Genomic DNA, 16,340 nt, shown 5'->3' on the forward strand with positions numbered 1-16,340 from the left:
CTACACCTATGTCTACAGCAACAAAGTTGGATGAAGATAAAAAGGGCAATAGTGTAGATATTTCAAGCTATAGGGGAATGACTGGATCATTGTTTTACTTAAATACAAGTAGACCAGACATCATGTTTGCAACATGTCTATGTGCAAGATTTCAAACCAACCCAAAAGAATCACATTTGATGCTTGTGAAGAGAATTTTCAGATACTTGAAGGGGACTCCAAACTTGGGATTATGGCATCCTAAGGGAACTGGTTTTGAAGCTGTTGGATACACAGATGCAGATTTTGTTGGATGCAGGGTTGATAGAAAGAGTACCAGTGGAAGCTGTCAGTTTCTAGGACAAAGACTTGTATCCTGGTATAGCAAGAAACAACAACATGTGTCAACTTCTACAACAAAGGCTGAATATATAGTTGCAGGGAGTTGTTGTGCTCAAGTGCTTTGGATTAGAAATCAGCTAATGGATTATGGCCTAGTGTTACACAAGATTCCAATCATGTGTGACAATACTAGTGCTATATCTATAGTGGCTAATCCAGATAATCATTCTATAACAAAGCACATTGATGTAAGGTACCATTTTATTAGAGAATATGATACAAATGGTACCATTGAGCTTATTTTTATTTCAACAGAAAAACAATTAGCTGATATTTTTACTAAACCTTTGGATTAAGTATCTTTCAATAGACTTGTTGGTGAAATTGGAATGCTTAATTCTTCATCCTAAGGCAAGAACTCAGCTAATGTTTTGCAGCAGATTAATTTTTAGTAAATCAAAATTCATTTGATTAATTGGAAGTTAACTGAAAGATGAATTATAAATATTTCAGAAATCTCTGCATATTTATTTTTCAAAATTCAGCTTGGAATTTTTCAGATTCTAAGTAAACTGTCTTATTGTTGATTTATATTTTTAATATGTAAAATTAGCACAAGGCAGAATCAAAGTGATCAAAAGTATATAGAACTGAGTTCTCGATGAGTCTAATTGACGTATCAACAAGTCATTTTAAGACTTCTCGAGTGAGTTCTCGATAAGTCAATTTACTGACTTCTCGAGTGACTTCTCGATAAGCTATATTATGACTTATCGATAAGTCATTGTAGAGTTCTCTATAAGTGATAATTAACATAGTTCTCTACAAGTATAATTTTAGACTTATAATTCAGAACTGAAATAATTTAATTCAATAAATTATTTTAGTAAAATACTTTTGGCAAAATTATTCTGATTTTATTTTGATTTATTCAAATAAAAATTGGAAACAATTCAGTCCATTTTGGAAAAACTGGGTATTTATTAGACATCTCGATAGGTTTATTTTTAGTTCTCTACAATAATAAATAAAATAACTTATCGATATGTTTTTCACTTTTCAAAATGACTTCTCGATAAATAAATCCCAAACGTCTATTTTTGAGTTCTCGACAAGTCATTTACTTTTACTATAAATACCCAGACATCTCAATACACATATACCTACGCCTTCGAGAACTCTAAGTGACCTAGCTTTTTCAATCCAAAATCGATTTCTCTCTCATTTCAAATCCTTTCTCACTAATTTTTCTTACCCATTCACTCTTACTTGACAACAATGGCACTTAATATTGTTAGAGCTGAAATCCCAAAACAAGGAACCAAATATCTTGCTTTCATTGATGCTAACCAAGCCCTTGACAGTTTCAAGGGGTTTGTGAAAATTTTGTCTAAATCTTATATTGCAAGTGCTTTAACTGCTAACCCAGTCCTATACTTGGATGTTCTGCATGAATTCTGGACAACAACTATGGTGAGAACTGTTATGAATGACAACTCTGTGTCCTTGGTGGTAACTTGCTCAATTGGAGGCCAAAGATATAATTCAATGAGCAAGATGTGAATGCAGCTTTGGGACTTCCAACTACAAATCTAGTGGAGGTGTCAACACAGGATGAACTAGCTGAGTTCATGGATTTCATCAACTATGGTGGAAGAATCAACCTGGCAAGTTTGAATAGAACAAACCTAAGGAATGAATGGCCCTTTGTGTTTGATACTATAGTAAGGGCCTTCACATGCAGGAAGACAGGATATGACAACATCTCAAGTGTGGTGCAGAAGCTAGTGTTCTCAATAGCTCACAACAGACACTTGAATGTTGGTCTATTGATCCTGGAAGAACTTGCCATCAGGCAAACTATGCCCCAATCTGCTAGAGGTAAGGGAATTTTTTTTTTAGATTTATTATGTCTACTTTAAATCATAAAGTATCAAACATACACTTGCTAAATGGCATAGACAGCACTAAAATAGGCAATTGTAAGCAAGTGTCCAAAATTATATTTGGTTCACTCACTACAAAGAACAAGGTAACTGTGAGTCTGAAAATCACTCCATTCATGATGGAGAGGTTTAAGACTTACCCTTATCCCATTACTGACATGAGGTCAAATGCACAATCTAGTACAACTATGGTCCCTGAACCTGTAGCAGTTCAAATACAGGAATACCAACAGGGGTCTTCCCAAGCTGAGACCACTTCTTCTATACCTCTAGAATCTAGGAAACCAATCACTTCATCCTCTCAAAAGGGTGAAGTGAGTAAAAAGAAGATAAATGAGGCACCTATAAAAAAATTAAATGAGAGTGGTGAGGAAATCACAGAAACTGAGTCACATTTGGTCAAGAAAACAAAGAAGGCTAAAAACTTGAAGCTGACCACTCAAGCCACCTCTGTATCCTCCCAAAAGGATGCAGTTGTACAAATGGGGTTAAAACAGATTCTAGAGACATCCTCTCAATAGCGTGTTTCTATTGAAAAGAGCATTCTCCCCAATACACCTTGTAAAGAGTCTGCACCTGCACTAGATCAAATACAAGTGTATGGAAGGAGAAACAAGAATGGCACACACAAGGAGAGCACATCCCTTGAATCTCCCCCATCCATTCAGGGGGGGCTGCCAACACTCACTACTGACCAACAACTATTAATCTCTCAAATTTCTTCTTCACATACAACACTTGAATCCATTCCTCAAGTGCAAAATCAATCAAGTGACTTGGTTCAAGAAACCTTACTCACCACCCAGACACCTCATTTAGATGGTGAAAGGCTACTAGCCAGGGTAGACCTTGATGACACCATCAAAACCATGGGGGATTCATCAGTTATTACTGAAGACCTCATGGAGGTTATAAATGCACCTTTATGTGCAAATCAGTCTTCATAGACTGCAAGGTTTGAGGGCAGTACTCCTGAGGGGGAGCTATCTAAATCCTCTCAAATTCAATTGGAGGTTCCTGTTCCAGGAACAACTCCCCTCAAAACCCTGGTTGAAATTGCTCTGGCAATTAAGGCTGGGAGTACAATTGACAATGATCCTGTTATGGGAGAGGCAAGTATAGCACATTTCAGTGACAATGTGGTGCAAGACACATAAGGGTTTGAGGCTTTTGCAAATGACAGTAGCATAGTTAAATCCCCTCCAATTCAAATGAAGGTTCCCACAACTAGTGAGGAACAACACCCTGTCATAACCACAGTGCAAACTGTGAGTCCAACTGTGACCCATGTCACATGTGTTCTTGGCTCCTCTCAAATCTAAATAACTGAAACCTAAACCTCTCAACAAACTCATCTAGTCTCTAACTGGTTACAAGAAGCTGTAACTCAACCTACTCTTGAAGATTTCAGGGCTGATCAGCTAGCAGGACTTGCACATATCTCTCAACAACTCCTCACATCAGATATATCTAATCAGGACTATCAAGCAATCATGTTATCTTATCAAATAGATGTGGAGGACCAACATGCCAAAATAGTAGGTGAAGCTGGCAGAGATACAAACTGTGATGCTTGGTTGGAGAAGGAGTTCAAGATAGAAATGGACACACTCCTAGCCCAGTTTAAAGAAGAGTATCTCACCATTCTAGGAAGCAATGCCAGAAACCTGTCTCCACAGGAAGTGTATGATGCAGTAAATGAAGTGACTAAATCTCAACTCAAGGCCTTTCATAATTTTGGGAAGGCACTCGCTATCACATTAACTGGACATCAAGACAAAATCATGGGAATGATGAGGAGAAAGATGGATGAGATAATCCCCTCACGGGTAGAGATCAAGAACCAATTCAAAACCTTTTCAGAACAAATGTCAAGGTATGATCTAAGTGGGGTGGACAAAAGTGTGAAACAGTTGAAGGATTCATTTGTAACTCTGCACAAGGTAGTTCAAGATCATATAACAAATTCTAATGACACAAGGTGGAAGTTGGATCAAATGCACACTGCAAGATACACTTCTTCCCCTTTGGTAATTGATGAAATACAAAAGCATGTGCAAGCTTCATTTGGACCATCTGCCTCAACCTCTACTTCAAGCTCATCAACTCAAGATATTCAAGATCTCAAGGCACATGTTGCTTCTCTGGAGACCTCAAATGCCCCTCAATGTACAAGTCCGGGCTTTGACTTCTCTAGTGAAGATTCAACATACATATATCAAAACCCTGGTGGACTCTCACAAGCATCTCCAAATACAGAACTCTATTGCTTTGGGAGGCCATAATGGGTAAACTCAACATACCACTGCCTTCCCTACCTGAAGAAATTAGGCCAGAATTACCAACTCCCCTACTCATGCATGTCACCAAGACTAAGGGGAGATTGAGGCTAGGATTCAACAATTCAGGGATGCTAAATCTAAGTCTAAAGCTAAAGAGCCTATTTAGGTTGGTCAAAGTTCTTCACATGCTTAAATCTCTCATGATGTTGGAAAAAAAACTTCTAAAGGCTGCAAAAGGACCAAATCAAGATCAAGAATTCAGTGAACTTGTAAAATCTGTAATTTTATATTTAATTTATTTATTAGATATTATGATATTAATTCGTTTAGATAAATATTTTAAATTAGAATATCCCGGAAACTTTTTGTGTAAGTAATTAAGTTGGGAAAAGATTTCTTATTTGTGGAAATAAGTGTAAGAATAATTTAGAAAATCGAAATTTTTTTAGTTTAGGTAATTGTGTGTATCAAATATTTTATTTATGGAATTTACTTGGAGAGGTTGTAAATCTTTAGGAGGAAATATTATTATTTCCTAGTTGAGATATAGGGTTTTGTATCGTTATAAATACACCATATTCGTATTCCTTGTTTTTATCATTAAAATTCGTAGAACTTTCTCAGCAAAAATCAGCTGTCTTGTAAAATTCGTAGAAAATTCATCGTAAGTCAGAATTCAGTGATTCTGGACTTTTCAGAAAGGTCTTTTCGTTATCTTCAGCTTTCGTGTTTCGTGTTTTTCAAGAAAATATCGTTTAGAGGGCCAAAAAGAGTAAATTCAGATCTGGTCAGGCTTTGAGGTAAGTACTTTTGACTTACTTTTAATTTTCGAAAAAGATATTTCAAGTTCTGTTTTTAATTTCGTATAAGATATAAGAATTTTGATTTTGAAATTATAAGATATAAGTATTTGTGAATTTTAGAACCCAGTCTCTACGTTTTCGAACCCGTTCGTAATTTACGCTATAGTTCCGGAACTAGCCTTAGATACCCTTAGTAGGCGCACAAGTGTGCAACTTTAGATACCTATTAAGGGCGCGTAATTATTGAACTTTAGATGCCGACCACTGGCAAAGTGTGGTATAAAGAATAAGAATAAGAATTAGATGCCGGCTACTGGCAAAGTGTGGCCGTAGATCAAGACTGTGGTATTTATTAGAATTATCGAGTAATAATATATTTTATTTTTAGTTTTCGATTTAGAACTAATAGTCCGGAAGTGCGGGTCGTTACAGTTGGTATCAAGAGCAGGCTGTCCTTCGGAGTGTATTAGGTATGGGACTAGTACATTCCCTAGGATGCGATCCTTTAGACTATCGTATAGGTCTTAGAAAATTATTTTGGATTTAGGGCATTTATTTGTGTGATTATTTGATATGTTTGACTTTTGTGTTTTTTTGATTATTGACTATAAGTTTAGAATTTGTTTTGTGTGTTCTAGTAAAGATGGATGGAGAAAATCAGAACAACAATGAAAATCAGGGCAATAATGATGAAGGAGGAAACGTCTTTGACCAGCTGGCTGAAACTCTAGCTGTACTTGTGAATCAGCAACCGAAGCCCAACATCGTCTCTCAATTCAAGCGTTTGAACCCGCCAACTTTTGATGGAGCTACAGACCCGGCTATCGTTGAGATGTGGATCCAAGAGATGGAAAAAGCTTTCGGACTTCTGGGGAGCAATGAGGAACAGAAGGTGACCTTAGCTGTGTACCAATTGCAAGGAAGCACTTACGACTGGTGGCTTATGGAAAAGAGAAAGAATGAGACGACAAATCTTGAAGAAAATCATGAACCGTACACTTGGGCAAAGTTCAAGAAGGCTTTAGAGGACAAGTACTTTCCGAGAACAGTTCGTCTGCAGAAAGAGAGGGACTTCATTCGACTTCAACAAGGTGGAAGAACCGTCATTGAATACGAAGCAGAATTTGCAAAGCTTGCGAAGTACGCGTCGACCCTAGTAGCAGATGAGAGCGGTCGAGCACGAAGATTAGAGGAGGGACTTCGAAGTGACATCAGGAATTCAGTGGCGTCGTTTGAACTTCAGACGTACGAGGCTGTCCTCAACAAGGCGTTAGTGATCGAAAGGGGCTTGGCAGAATCTGAAAAGGCGTCTGGCAGTTGGAATAAGAGGCGGTTCACTCAAACTAGTGGGCAATCTTTTCAAGGGGGACCACTCAAGAAGCCACACGTGTACGATAACATCGGGGGTCAAGGTGATCGAGAGACGTGTACCAGGTGCGGCAAGAATCATCCGGACAAAGTCTGTCGTTGGAATACAGGTGCTTGTTTTCATTGCGGAGAAGTAGGACATAAGATTTCGAATTGTCCGCACAATCCGCCACCGCCACCAAGGAAGGAAGCAGATAACAAGATGGGCAAAGGACGTGTGTTTCAGCTGACAGGAAATGACAACTATCGCAATTAAGGTATGATTTCTTTTCTTTAGTGACTTATTTAATTTATTTATGTTATGTGAATTTGGGGACCAAATTCTTTTAAGGAGGGAAGAATGTAAAATCTGTAATTTTATATTTAATTTATTTATTAGATATTATGATATTAATTCGTTTAGATAAATATTTTAAATTAGAATATCCCGGAAACTTTTTGTGTAAGTAATTAAGTTGGGAAAAGATTTCTTATTTGTGGAAATAAGTGTAAGAATAATTTAGAAAATCGAAATTTTTTTAGTTTAGGTAATTGTGTGTATCAAATATTTTATTTATGGAATTTACTTGGAGAGGTTGTAAATCTTTAGGAGGAAATATTATTATTTCCTAGTTGAGATATAGGGGTTTGTATCGTTATAAATACACCATATTCGTATTCCTTGTTTTTATCATTAAAATTCGTAGAACTTTCTCAGCAAAAATCAGCTGTCTTGTAAAATTCGTAGAAAATTCATCGTAAGTCAGAATTCAGTGATTCTGGACTTTTCAGAAAGGTCTTTTCGTTATCTTCAGCTTTCGTGTTTCGTGTTTTTCAAGAAAATATCGTTTAGAGGGCCAAAAAGAGTAAATTCAGATCTGGTCAGGCTTTGAGGTAAGTACTTTTGACTTACTTTTAATTTTCGAAAAAGATATTTCAGTTCTGTTTTTAATTTCGTATAAGATATAAGAATTTTGATTTTGAAATTATAAGATATAAGTATTTGTGAATTTTAGAACCCAGTCTCTACGTTTTCGAACCCGTTCGTAATTTACGCTATAGTTCCGGAACTAGCCTTAGATACCCTTAGTAGGCGCACAAGTGTGCAACTTTAGATACCTATTAAGGGCGCGTAATTATTGAACTTTAGATGCCGACCACTGGCAAAGTGTGGTATAAAGAATAAGAATAAGAATTAGATGCCGGCTACTGGCAAAGTGTGGCCGTAGATCAAGACTGTGGTATTTATAAGAATTATCGTTTCGTTCTGTTTTATTCTGTTCAGATCTGGTATAAAATCTGTATTGTTATAAACTCTGCTCTGTTCTGTTTTAAATTCTGACTTATAAAATATAAAACTTTGGGTTGGATTTATTTTAGAAAATGTTTTACAAAATTATTATTGTTTTAAAAAAAAAATCGTTTTATCAAAACACCCATTGTTTTTCTGTTTAAAAGTTAGTCAATTTGTACTTGCTGAGCTGTGTAGCTCACCCCTTTTAACATTTCAGGTTCGGAATTTGGAGCATATTAAAATTAAGGAATGAGAACTATGTGGAGATCTGTGCTGCTTCGTTTTGTGCTATTTGAATTAGAATAAAGATTTTGTTTTTAGAGAATAAATTTGATTATCTGTTTAGACAAATAATATCGGATTTGTGGAGCTGCGTCTCTATTTTTATGATTTTGATTATTGAGTTTGACCGCTGCTTTGAATTTCGTGATCTATTAGAATTATCAAGTAATAATTGTATTTGCTTTTAGTTTCGATTTTAGAGTTAATGGTCCGGAAGTGCGGGCTGTTACAGAACTTCTTGCAGTACTAATGTCTCTTTAAAACAAGTACTTTACCTACAAGAAAGCATTGGCCAAAAACATCAACTTCGTTAGGGCAGTGGTTGTGAAAATTGATAATTTCTTGGAAAAGAGAATTGTTGTGAATATCAAGGATGGTGGTGTGAACATATGTCTTCAGGTGTCTCTTCCAAATCTTAAAACCTTAAGAGCATCTGAACTGGATGTAATGATTGATAGTGTAAATCCAGTTATTCAAGAGGACACTCAGCTACTAAAAGAGCTCAAAAATGCACAGATAACAGCTTTTCCTAAAGCCTATCTATATCCAAACAAAGGGGTAGTCTACATTTTTGGGTTTCAAGCACATAAACGCAACGAAAACAGTAATTAAAAATGTGAAAAATCAGAATTTTCGAAACCCACCGCAGGATCCATGTAAAAAATAGATATTTAATTTGTAGATTAGATTGTTTACCTTAAGAAGCTTTACAAATTGGTTGACTAATGGAGATCCAAAGCTTGTTCATACTATCACAAACTCGTTTCTTCTAGCTCTCTCCATCATCTCCCTTGGTGGCTAGGGTTTTAGTAAAAATCTTTTTTCACACCAAAAATCAGCCACACATAAGATATTATATAAAGAGTAGAAAAATGAATTATAACTCTTAACTAATTAGGAGTTATTATTAATTCGAAATTTCTATTTGTATTATAATTAAGTCTCACTAAATTTTTTAACAAATAAATTTCATAACTAATATTAGTGAATTCGAATATCTTTATTTATCTAATTAAGTAAGTCAAACTTAATTAATATTATAAATAATTCAAATTACTTTCATTTAATTTAAATCTAATTTAAATTAAATAAACCTTCAAGCATTTTTTGTGTGTGACCCTATATGTTATTATTACGTTGACAACGAATTTTAAATCTATTTTAAAATCGTAAACAATGAGCGACATCTAGTAATACATCATTGTTACTCAAGTAATAATAATTAAATCGGTGATCGATTAAACCTTTCGTGAATAATGTGCAATGTAATATAATCCCATTAACCAAATATTATAGATTAAACTAGAGGCATGTTATGTGTCATCCTCATCATAGTTTAATCCAAGTTTCTTTGATCAATGAGTAGACTATCATATCAAATCAACATTTGAGTGTGGCCACGCATTTCATAGTCTAGCTTACACAAGAGGCCAATAATATCACTCCTAAAATATGAGGGTTAAATCCCATCTAGATCATTCATATTTTTCATACGATTCATAATATACCTAATATCCACTTTTATCATTACCCGGTCAAGGATAACTTTTAATGGAATCAATGTATATTAATTCTCGTATAGAAATATAATGACTTCAGGTCTAAGGACCATTACATCATTATCACTGTGAGAATTACTTATAACACAACAGACATGTAAAATCTCACATTGGGTCTGTCCAGCACCATGTACATATACATCTGCCTGTATTTTTGACTTTAGTATCATCATACCTATGATCAATGAGATATGATCATCAGTCAACAAACACACCAGTCTTAATGCATTATTATTGTCCCTTAATAATAATACTCGACTAGGGACCTTTAGGAATATTGATACTATTCTCATAATCTCATTTCTAAGTCACGTACTTAGAGATATAGAATTGCATATCATATTTCAAGGATATTTATTACTCTAACATTTATATCGCAGTAAATTAAGAATTAATAAATTAGAAAGAGAATAATCGATAGAACATAAATATTAATAATCCTAATGTCTTAAACTAAAATATCATAGTGTTGTCTCTAGGGCACAACCACTAACAATCTCCCACTTGCATTAAAGCCAATCACCCATGTATCTAATACTCATGGAACTAGTATGACCATCGTGCTCTTGCTGTGACAAAGCCTTAGTCAGTGGGTCTGCAACATTATCATTACTATGCACTTTACATTTATATCTCCTTGATCATTAATCTCATTAATAAGGCGATATCTCCTAAGGACATGCCTAAACAGTCTCCTTGGCTGTTTCAAAGATATAAATATATTCGGCTTCCTTTATAGAATCATCAATGTTCTTGCTGTGAACTATCACAGCTAACATCACTTATATTTAGAGAAAACACAAAACAGACATAAACACGTAATCATCCTTGCCTGTCCAAAAAATTAGATTCAGAAACTAGTATCAGTGTAACCCTTTACAACCAGTTCCCTATCTTCTCCATACATAAAAAAATAAATCTTTAGTCCTCTTTAAGTACTTAAGAATATTCTTGAAAATTATCCAGTGACCCTCACCTGGATTAGACTGGTATCTGCTCGTCATGCTCAAAGCATACGAAACATCAGGATAAATACATATCATTGTACACATTATAGATCCAATTGCTAAAGCATATGGAACTTTCTCAAACGGCCCTTATCATCTAATGATTTAGGTGGAAATTAGCTTTTTAGATCACTATCCCATGAGACATCGAAACATATCCTTTCTTTGTCTCTTGCATCCTCAAATGATGCAACATTTTATCAATATATGTACTCCGACTAGCTCGATTATTCTCTTCAATCTATCTTTATAGATCTTGATCCCTAATATATAGGTAGCATCATCTAAGTCTTTCATCGAGAAACTATTTCTCAACCAAGTCTTAACATCATGTAGAGAAGGTGTGTCATTCCATATCTATTATATGTCATCTACATATAATACTAGGAATATCACATGGCTCCCACTAACCTTCTTGCAAACACATGGTTCATCTTCGTTTTGAATAAAGCCAATTTTTTTTACCATTTTATCAAAATGAATATTCATTCTCCTTGAGGCTTGCTTCAATATATAAATAGATAGAAGCAACTTACAAACTATCTTAGCAGACTTTGGATCGACAAAACCCTCAGGTTGTCTCATATATACATCCTTTTTAAGGCTCATATATAAGAAAACAGTTTTGACATCCATTTGCTAAAATGCATAGTCAAAGTAAGAAACTATTTCTAACAAAATCCTGATGGACTTGACCATAACAACTGGTGAAAAAGTCTGATCATAGTCTATACCGTGAATTTGTTTGAAATCTTTTGCCACTAGTCGCACCTTATAGGTCTATACTTTACTCTCCATGTCAGTTCTCTTCTTGAAAACCCACTTGCACCCTATAGGTTTTACCCCTTCATGTGGATCAACTAAAGTCAATACTTTATTTTGATACATGGATTTCATCTCGGATTTCATGGCTTCTAGCCATCTCTCGGAGTCTGAACTGTTCATAGCATCTTGGTAGGTGAGAGGCTTATCATTATCCGTAAGTATCACATCACCATCTTGAGTCAAAAGAAATTCATAATTTCTCCCGGACTCATGGTGGATCCTACTAGATCTACGAATAACCTCTGTTTCTTGGACATGATTACTTTCAACATTTTGATGTACATCCTGATCTTATTCCAACTCTGGTTCAATGTTATTATGTGGTTCTCGATCTTCATCAAGATGTATTATCATCCCACTGATTTTCTTAGAAAGTAGTTCTCCCTCAAGAAATACAGCGGCCCGAGCAACAAACACTTTATTCTCGGAAGGATTATAAAAACTATACCCTAGTCTCACTTGGGTATCCCACAAAATAGCATCTATCTAATTTTGGTCCAAGCTTGCCAGAGGCTAAACGTTTTACAAACGCTTCACGTCCCCAAATTTTCATAAATGACATGCTATGACATTTATCACTTTATATCTCATACGGAGTATTTTGAACCGCTTTAGTCGGAACTTGGTTAAGTGTATATGCAGCCGTTTCTAGAGCATAACCCTAGAAACTGAATGGAAGATCCGCTTGACTCATCATCGATCGCACTATGTCCAACAAGGTATGATTTATCCCCTCAGAATCTCTATTCCATTGAGGTGTTCCAGAAGGAGTAAGTTATGATACACTATCACACTCCTTCATGAAACTCTTGAAATTCAGGTTTAAGTATTCTCCTCTATGATCTGATCGTAAAACTTTTATAATTTTCCCTTGTTTGCTTTTCTACTTCGGCTTTATATTCTTTGAACATTTCAAAAGAATCGGATTTGTTCTTCATAAGAACCACATATCCATATCTACTGAAATCATCAATAAATTTTATGAAGTAGTATAAGCCGCTCCTTGCCATCATACGCATTCCACTACATACATCATTATAAATAAGTCATAATCGTTCAGTGGCCCTTTCACCGAATCAGGTAAAAGAAGCTTTAGTCATTTTGCCAAAGAGACAAAGTTCACATCTTTTGTATGATTCAAAATCAAACTTATCCAAGTATCCATCCATATGTAACTCAGAAATGTGTTTCTCATTAATATGGCTTAACGAAAATGCTAGAGGTAATGTTTGATTTGAGTCATCTTAGAACATATAAATTGTAACTAATTATGCAATATTATAACCCTTATCATTAAAATAGAATAAACAACTATTGTTTATTTAATTAAAATGAAACCTTTCTTGTCCTGACAAGAAATTGATTTAATGTGTCCCCTAAAGGCAGACACGTAATAACAATTTATCAAGTTCTCAATCTCTCCTATATGGGCAAAATTAAGTATCGAGTTCCCTCAACTAGAGCAACAACTTTTGCTCCAATTCTAACCCGATGCCTGAAGCTTGACCATTGATAGTCTTCTTCTTTAGATCTTCCAAAAAAACTCGATAATTTAACTTCCAATCATCCAGTTATTTCCACAGAAATGACAATAATCTCCTTTAGCAACACCACTATCAGGCTTCAAAAGCCCTTTGGATTGACTTTGGTTTGACACCTTATAAGATCAAATCTTCACCTTGCCTGTCCACTTTCCTTTCCCATTTACATTCCATGTGTACATCATCAATATGGACGTAATTCATGCCTTTACCATGTTATTTTCAGCAGTTCTAAACATGCTTAACAACTCAGTGAGTGTTTTGTCTATCTCATTCCTTTTGTTCCTAACAAACTAAGAATAGAAGTTGTTTAAAGATTGTTTGGTCAAATCAAGTTGAGTCTCTAGACTATTCTTGAAACCCAAAATATCAAGGTACATATACTGTTACGCCCTCCAAACCCGGGGTCTAGATTTGGGGGTCACTTGCCACTAAATTATAATAAAATAATCACAGCGGAATAATATAATAAATACGACCCCATTACCTGCACTGGATCGATCACAGGTTATAGTATGGAACAGGCACTACTACAAATCAAGTGTTATTACAAACCAAAAGTCTAATTAGTTTTACAGATTATTCAAATTTTATTACAAACCTCTAGACTATCCAAGCGTCCCAAAACAGTCTACCTGGAATACACACCACTATTTACAAGCACTCGACTTTTGACCAAACCTGGATCTCAAGCTTGCTCTGGCTTAGCTGAAAGATTAGATTGATAAACAAGTATGAGCGAAAGAAATGCTCAGCAAGCAATATAAAATGTACTTGAAATGATAAACCACATTCCAATAATAACTGAATAAAAGAATAAAAGCAGTAATATTTGATCATTAATAAAAGCTTCACAAATTATCAACAATAAACGATAACTTTTAGATTGGAATCTAACTCCGACGGACGTACTATCACATGCTGATCAGCCCGTGTGATAGCACAAGGTCATGATTCATAGAAACATGTCCCCAAAACACGAGTACTCAATTAAAAAGGCAATATACCTGCCTGTGGCAAAATGGTGTCATAGTATTTCATACAACACATAGAAATAGCCCTCCGCTGGACCGTCCGTCCCGGTCACTTACGCATTCATCCAATCCATAAAACATTTTGATCAAAGGAGCCGAATCAAAGGACATCCTTAACCATATAACTCCCCATTTCTCATGGTCCAGAGTTATCTCATCAATCGATGGCGAAATAACTAGAACAATTAGTTATTCGCTAATCTCAATTCAATGTTCTACTGCATAGAGTGATTTATAGCGAAATATATAAAACGTTTAATTATTCTGAACTTAGAATAGTATGGAAATCGAAAGAATAAAGTTCAGAGTCAATATCAATTGAATGATAAATGAAGATAGAGGTACTCGCATAATATAATTCAAAATAAACGTCACTTGAACAATAAGTGAAGTTAGGGGTACTTGCCTGGTATGCTCAATAACCTTTTACTTTAACTCTGTTTCTAACTGCTGGCTACTATCTCCGTCTAACACTTGACTGCGCTCCTTGCTACTCGATTCTATAAACAAAAGGACTATCTTAAGTGACAGAACTAAACTCAATCGACGTAACTATACGTCTTGACATCTACCCGACCGTTTATAACTAAGCATGGCATATTAAACTGTAACAGATAGCATGTATATCACGTAACACGTAATCATGGCATTTATATAACACGTACTCACATATTTCATGTAATACATAAGTCAAATCATTAAAAGATACGTCTCAGTGCGTTCAGAATGAAAATCAGTTCAATATTAGCCTTTACCGATCAAATACCGACTCAAACTGATACACAAATCAAATAACATTTCAATACAAAAGAAATTAGGACTCAAAAGTATTTTTATTGAAAGCGCAGTATTTTTCTGAATCTGTACGCGTTCGTTTCGTATTAAACGGACAAACGGTTGATTTATTATGAATTTTTGAACATTTTTCGGAATAAAAATGATCTCCGAATCATTTAATAATAAAATAATAGGGCTCAAACACTCAAAAATAATTTTATAAAAATTATCGAGCTTGGAAAATAATTTAAAATAATATTTTAAAGCCCGAAACAATTTTTCGAAATTTTTAAATCGAAAATAAATAATTAAATCTAATTAAATAATCAATTAAAATTTATTAATAACTAATTAAAATAATTAATCAATTAATATTTAAATTAATTGAATAATTAAATAATTAATTATCAACTAAAATTAATTAATTAAATAATTTGGATTTATTTTTAAATTAAAAATAAATTTTCAGAATTAAAATAATGATTTTTAAAATAGAAATGAATTTTTTTAGAAATTAAAAATAGGATTTTTGAATTATTAATAAAACAGAAAATTACAGAAACAGAATTAAGGTTTGGTTTTTGGGAATGAATAGATCAAAATCGGGTCGGGAAAATCAGTAAAACGGGTCGACGAAGAACAGGGTCGGGTTACGTCATCGGAAAGCTTCAATTCCGGCGACCATGTCCGGCCACCGGACTTATTTTCCGGCGACGACCTACAGCCCCGTTCTGGGGTTAAAACACTGCAAAAAGTCCCGATTCTGTCTTCAAATTGTTCCAGCAACTCAACTCAAGTAACAAATACAACAAACGACGATTAAATCGTCTTCCCCGACGAGGTTCAGCCGAAATCCGGCGAAAACCCGGCTGAAATATGATTTTACTGAATACTCAACCAAATTAACAGATTAAGATACGAAATCAATCCTCAGGCTCCCAGGAATGATTATTTAACTTCAAATCAAACAAACAATTACTTAAGATCAAAAAACCGAATTTAACTAATTAAATTGAAAAATTGAATTTATTAAATAATCAATCTTTGTTGATGAAATAGGTACGAACTGATAGCTCTCATCAAGGGCTTCACAACGGTTATTCATACTTGGGATTTGGTGTTCAATAACACCTTCAAAATCGACTTTGATTTTCAGAATTCTCCAAGAACACCAAGAACACATATTCAAGAAATTTTCAGAAATTAAAACCTTAATTTCTATATGATATTGAACTCTATTTTTGACATATAATATACCAAATTGACCAGAAAAACATGCTCTACAACATGGAAGCATCAACTCACATCAACAACATCAAGAA

Source organism: Apium graveolens, chromosome 11, assembly GCF_009905375.1.
Source record: "Apium graveolens cultivar Ventura chromosome 11, ASM990537v1, whole genome shotgun sequence".
NCBI classification, from domain to species: domain Eukaryota; kingdom Viridiplantae; phylum Streptophyta; class Magnoliopsida; order Apiales; family Apiaceae; genus Apium; species Apium graveolens.